Raw genomic sequence first — 6,568 nt, 5'->3', positions numbered from 1 at the left:
AATCTCATTCTGTCTTTGGGCTCTAATATTCAAATTCACACTGCTGTTGAGACAAGGTTAAATGCACGTTACCTAATTGTTAAATTGAGTGAATTTTTGGGGGTTCCAAAACGCCTCAAAGTTTTGGTGGTGGCATAAATTGTAAATTAGAGCAGAGTGGACAGGTGGGGGTTAAAGTGGTGTCCCTTATAAGGTCCTTTTGTAGAGTTACAAGGTTAAGGGAACCAGAGCTGTGGGCTATTAACCCCTTCATGTCCACACCTCTCTATTGTGACGTTGAAAAGGTGTCACAAACTGGTGGCAGTGGTGGGGATATTTAGAGTTTTTTAGTGCTATTTGTATAGAACTAAATGAAATTACATGTTTTTTTGTAATTTCCCAAAGACAGAACTCAGTGCCTAATTACAGAGACATACAGTGCAAAGAAGCAGTTCTTTTTCCCTTCCTCTTGCTTGTTCATTGCTTCTCTCATTATAAAAGCATATAGGAAAATGCCTAAAGAGTCCCGGGGGCTGCTTTGTCAGAAGAGAGCCATTGCAGCTTTTGGCAAAATAAAGGAGCAGTTGGTCCAGGAACTGCAGCAGGCAAATGATATTGCAGCAGAGCAGGAAACAGGCACAGAAAGGGTTACTGTGGAACCGGTAACCCAGGAGATGATACCTACTGATGTTACCCCTGTGAGTGAAAAGGAGACTGCGCTACAAACAGCACTCAGGTACTTGGGGGATGCTGAACCCAAACTAAGAATGGAATTGATCCTCAAGTATCAAGAAGCAGCTGAGAGAAAAAGAGCGGCTGCTGAGCGCCAAGCTGAGAGAGACAGAGAGAGGCTGCTGAATGCCAAGCTGAGAGAGAACATTAATTAAAGCTTGCACGGTTGGAGAGAGGGACTGTCTCACTTATTGTTAGTGAACCTAGAGAACCCTCTGTTCCCAGAGTGCGTGCAGAGAATTTTCCCACTCTGGAGAAAGATGATGATGTGGATGTATTCCTGTGTAGCTTTGAAAAAGTTTGCAGACAGTTCCAGCTGCCAAGGGAGCAGTGGGCCAAGTGCCTTACCCCTGGCCTGAAAGGTCCTGCACTGGAAGCTTTTGCTGAACTTCCCCCAGAGTCTGATCAGGACTATGATGCCATTAAAGCTGCACTGCAAAGGAGGTATAATCTTACTCCTGAAGTATACAGAAAGAAATTCGGTACTCTGCAGAAGGGTACATCTGAGAGCTATTCTGCAGTTGTTGGAAACCTGACAACAGCCTTTAAACCATGGATCAGAGGGCTAAAGATAGCCACTATGGGGGAGCTGGAAGATCTAATGGTGAAGGAGCAATTCATACAGCTGTGCCCGGCAGAGGTACAGGAATGGGTTCTTGACAGGAGACCCAAAACAGCATTGGAAGCGGTGAGCTGGCAGATTTTTACACAGCCAACAGGTCACCAGTGAATGGGAGAAAATTCTTTGTTAAGGGGGCATCTACCTGGAAAGGAGCTACTCCACAACCCCCCTCCACAAAGCCTGTTGTGCCTTTGTTTAATTTCTCTGTTCCCTCTGGGTAAGGAGGGGCCACACCGGGCCAGGGGGATACCCGCCAGTGTTTCACTTGTAACCACTTGTAATGGGGCATCTGAGTTTCACCTGCCCAGAGAAGAAGCATGAGGGTGGGAATGTGGCTGGGGGACCAGCATCTGTTTTGTTTGTGGGTGGGTTCATAAGGCAAAAGCGGAGAGATAACCTACAGAGGGTATCTTTGGGTGATCAGGTGGCAACAGGACTCAGGGATAGTGGAGCTTTGGTTACTGTTACGGTTGCCTCCAGGCTGGCTGGAAGTTGGACCGTAGAAAAGGATGCTCCTAGCGCTCCCCAAAGGATCAACAGCACCGTAGACACTATAACTACTGCATAGCCGCCATCAGTAATGCAGACTCTATGAACCACCGCTGCTGGGCTGGTATCTCGCCGTCTGCTCTGCGCCCTGGATCTACGACCAGGCTCCAGTAGGTGAACCTCTTCCTTCTTTAGAGCGAAGCAGGATCAGGAACAAGAGCTCTTACAGGAGCTCAATAGCTAAGGGAGTATATAGAGCATAGCAATCCCTATAGTGATTATAGCTGAAGCTGTCCCCTACAAACATGAGTCAAAGCTGCAAGTTAGAGGGTCAGAATAGGTCTGATGTGCTGGAACACACAGCCTGGTTTTTATTGAGGTTACATGCAAAAAAGACACTCTCAGGGGGAGGCATAAAATCCCCCATCACACATTTGATGCATTTAGATAGAGAGGCAACGCCCTTTTACAGGCCACAACAGCAGATAACATTACACACAAGAAAACAATGCAGTCCACCTTATCACTACTAGCAGTCTGATTAGACAATGGGAATGTTTTTCACTAAACTTAATTAGAGCTGATCCCAGCAAACTTGTATTTAGAATAGGCTCTTGAAGCTGAACAAAGTTATCTCTGTAGTTCTGACCGAAGGGTCTGTCACATAGCACTTAATGGCACACAATGAAAACCAATGCCTCTGTAACAGTGCTCCCCCTCTGTGGAACACTCTGCCTGTGTGGCACCTGGCTCAGCAAGTCCCATTCACTGAACCAAGTGGGAGAAAGCCAGGGACAAGCTATTTTACAGGTCTGGGGACATAGTCTTAAAGGGGCATTGTTCACCAAAGTCATAATATGTCCCCAGACAGTTCTTAAAGGGCCATACACACCCAATAAAAGTTAATATGTTCTCAGGGGCACACTCTTCCAGGGGCCATAGTCATGAGGAAGGAGGCTGGCAAATAGGCTTCTCCACGATCCATGGAAGCAGGGCAATTTTTCATTTAAAGGGCCAGTTACAAATAGCAGTTTGTAACATATCTCCCCTTTTGGAGGGAGACTAACCAGGCACCTGACCTTCTGCCGGTCAGTGCCTAAGTTAGTCTCGCAACCCACCCACAAATAAACATTAGCAGCAAAGTAGCCCCCCCCCACAATACGTAGTACTGGCCTGTAGGTTCCAGGTTGTAGGATGAAAGTGTAGAATCCTCGGCCTTCCTGGCGCAGCTGGGCAAATAGCTGATGGTACTTGGGGGGCAGAGGCCAGCGGCACTCTGCCCTGGTGCCAGCGCTTCTGCTGGGGTGAGGGGTTTGCAGGCCAGTCCTGTAACAAGGGGGTCTGTAGGGCAGAGGCCAGCAGCGCTCTGTCCTGATGCCAGCTCTTCTGCTGGGGGAATTGGGGCATAGTCCTGCCCGGTGGCAAAGGGAACGTGGGGGTCAGTGGGGGTTAACATCTCCACTGTTAACCCTGGGCCCAAGTTAGGAGTTAGCTGGGGAGGGGGAGATTGGCTTACCTCCTCCTCCTGATACTCCGGCGGCCGTTGGGAAGGGAGGTCGATGCTCTCCGCTCCCTGTGGAACATGCTGCGGCTGGGGAGAGAGACCAGTTGTCTCCTCTCCCTGGAAGGCACACTCCGGCTGGGGAGGGAGGTCGATGCTCTCCCCTCCCTGTAGCTGGGTCTGTCGCTGGGGATCTGGGCCGCCTGCCCAGCATCCCTGTAGGGCTGGTAGAGAGACTGCGGTCCCATTTCCACCTGCCTGCTGGGGGTCCTCCCAGGACCAGTCTATGAGGCCTGCTGCCTCTGGTATCTCTGGTTGGGGAAGGAGACCGGTTGTCTCTTCCCTCTGCACGGTATACTGCTGCTGGGGAGGGAGGTCGCTGCTCTCCTCTCCCTGTAACTCACTTTCTCTCTGGAGACTAGGTGTCCATACCCTCAAACTCCACAGTTGGCGCTCAAAGGCTCGTGCCGCTTTGTTCTCCGTATCCAATTCCCGGATGATGCGACTGACTACCTCCTGTGCAGGGTCTGGACCATATCAGACTAGCCGCCTCTTTACCTCTGAAACGAAATCCGCGCCCTCATTGCGACGAATCAGATTGAGGTGCTCTTCACAGAGTTCTGACCAGTATCTTGTCAGCTCCATGCTGCTGTAGGTAGGGACGCTGCGCAGTGGCTAGCGTTGCCCTTAATAACTCTCCTACGATACCAGTGCTGTTAGGGGTGCTGCTCCTTGCGCTAGGACGCCATCCCACCGCTGCCGCCAAATGTTACGGTTGCCTCCAGGCTGGCTGGAAGTTGGACCGTAGAAAAGGATGCTCCTAGCGCTCCCCAAAGGATCAGCAGCACCGTAGACACTATAACTACTGCATAGCCGCCATCAGTAATGCAGACTCTATGAACCACCGCTGCTGGGCTGGTATCTCGCCGTCTGCTCTGCGCCCTGGACCTACGACCAGGCTCCAGTAGGTGAACCTCTTCCTTCTTTAGAGCGAAGCAGGATCAGGAACAAGAGCTCTTACAGGAGCTCAATAGCTAAGGGAGTATATAGAGCATAGCAATCCCTGTAGTGATTATAGCTGAAGCTGTCCCCTACAAACATGAGTCAAAGCTGCAAGTTAGAGGGTCAGAATAGGTCTGATGTGCTGGAACACACAGCCTGGTTTTTATTGAGGTTACATGCAAAAAAGACACTCTCAGGGGGAGGCATAAAATCCCCCATCACACATTTGATGCATTTAGATAGAGAGGCAACGCCCTTTTACAGGCCACAACAGCAGATAACATTACACACAAGAAAACAATGCAGTCCACCTTATCACTACTAGCAGTCTGATTAGACAATGGGAATGTTTTTCACTAAACTTAATTAGAGCTGATCCCAGCAAACTTGTATTTAGAATAGGCTCTTGAAGCTGAACAAAGTTATCTCTGTAGTTCTGACCGAAGGGTCTGTCACATAGCACTTAATGGCACACAATGAAAACCAATGCCTCTGTAACAGTGCTCCCCCTCTGTGGAACACTCTGCCTGTGTGGCACCTGGCTCAGCAAGTCCCATTCACTGAACCAAGTGGGAGAAAGCCAGGGACAAGCTATTTTACAGGTCTGGGGACATAGTCTTAAAGGGGCATTGTTCACCAAAGTCATAATATGTCCCCAGACAGTTCTTAAAGGGCCATACACACCCAATAAAAGTTAATATGTTCTCAGGGGCACAATCTTCCAGGGGCCATAGTCATGAGGAAGGAGGCTGGCAAATAGGCTTCTCCACGATCCATGGAAGCAGGGCAATTTTTCATTTAAAGGGCCAGTTACAAATAGCAGTTTGTAACAGTTACCTTGGTGCATCCTGAAATGGTAAAGCTGGAGAACATTATACCCGGGAGGACTGTGTCCATTCAAGGAATTGGGGGAGTTTGCCCCACAGTGCCTGTGGCACGAGTGTACCTTGAATGGGGTGTGGGAAAAGGTTTGCGGGAGGTGGGGATTTCTGCGGATATCCCTATTGATGTTTTGCTGGGCGATGATTTGGGTCGGATGCTTTGTCAGTACGCCCCACAAGACAACAACTGCCACCTGGAAGGGCCAGTAGAGGGCCCTGCACCAACTGAGGTACTGTGTGAAACTTTGGGGGACCCAGAGGGGAGACTGGGGATGGACACATTGCTAGCTACACCAGGGCTGGAGGTATCCCACCAAAGGGTGAAGAATGATTCCCTTGAACATGATTGCTGCAAGGGGGGGTGAGGGTTAATGCAGCTCCACATGTGTGTACACCAGTAATGTCTTGTTCTAATGAAGAGGGATGTATTGAAAATGTTTGTGACAATGCTGCTTCTATTGAACCTGGTTACAGGGAGAGAGAGCCTAAGGTTAATGCTGATTTACCTGTACCAGTAATGTATTGTGCCAGTGAAAAGGGTGATACTGCTATTGATCATGACAATGTGTGCCAGGTGACCAGTCCTAGAGTAGAGAGACTAGTGAAAGGGATGGGTTTACCTCTACTGTCACGCTTGTCACAAATATTCCCTTTGTGAGAAGTTAGCTGTGGATCACAACTGCAGACTCATATATATATGGCTTTAAGTTGTTTTTATATATGAGTAAGTGAAGTTTGCTTCAGAAAAAATATTTACTGCTGAACTTGGTATGTCTAAGTTGACAGCAGTAAGAGTGGAAATATATGGTTTTGCAGGAAGATGTATATGCCTCAGCTGCGTGACAAAGTAACAGTCACTGTATTTGTTTGTAATGGAAGTAAACAGTTTAGCTCGTTGAGAGCAGGAGCGAACACAGGCACAACAGTGTATCTTGGATTGACAGGAGTTCAGCTGTTTCAGCCAACTTCCATGTTGGAGGGCAGACTGCCAAGAGGAGAAAATAAACAGATAAGTGAAGATTAAGTGAATGTCAGAGTCTCCCTGTATTTCAACCCGGTGCAGCAAAGATTCTAACTGTGCCTCGATATCAGAGCAGCCGATTCAGGTACGGGTTATACGGGATAGGCAGGATGTGCTTGTTAGGCTCAGCAGAGAACGCTGCCGCCTGCCGATATCGGTCTTTAGCAAAAAGTGAATCTCTGGTTTAAAGTAGAGATCTAATGATTATGCCTCCTGGACAAGGTCGCTAGGACGAACTTCGGACAGGCTATCTCCCAAGAGAAGAGAAATTTAGTCGAGTAGCGTAACAGAGTTACTGGAGCTTAGAATTCTGGTTGGGTTGCAAGGCACTTCACAAAATA

The 6,568-nt window shown here is 48.7% G+C and overlaps 1 pseudogene; it reads left to right on the top strand.

Moving 5' to 3' along the window:
* The first annotated feature begins 491 nt into the window (after positions 1-491).
* Positions 492-6,230, top strand: LOC128664479 (uncharacterized; annotated as a pseudogene).
* Positions 6,231-6,568: the final 338 nt, after the last annotated feature.

The sequence above is a fragment of the Bombina bombina genome, chromosome 6 (assembly GCF_027579735.1).
Source record: "Bombina bombina isolate aBomBom1 chromosome 6, aBomBom1.pri, whole genome shotgun sequence".
Lineage (NCBI taxonomy): Eukaryota > Metazoa > Chordata > Amphibia > Anura > Bombinatoridae > Bombina > Bombina bombina.
Note: the sequence above shows the minus strand (reverse complement) of the source record. Positions and strands in the feature narration are given on the sequence as shown.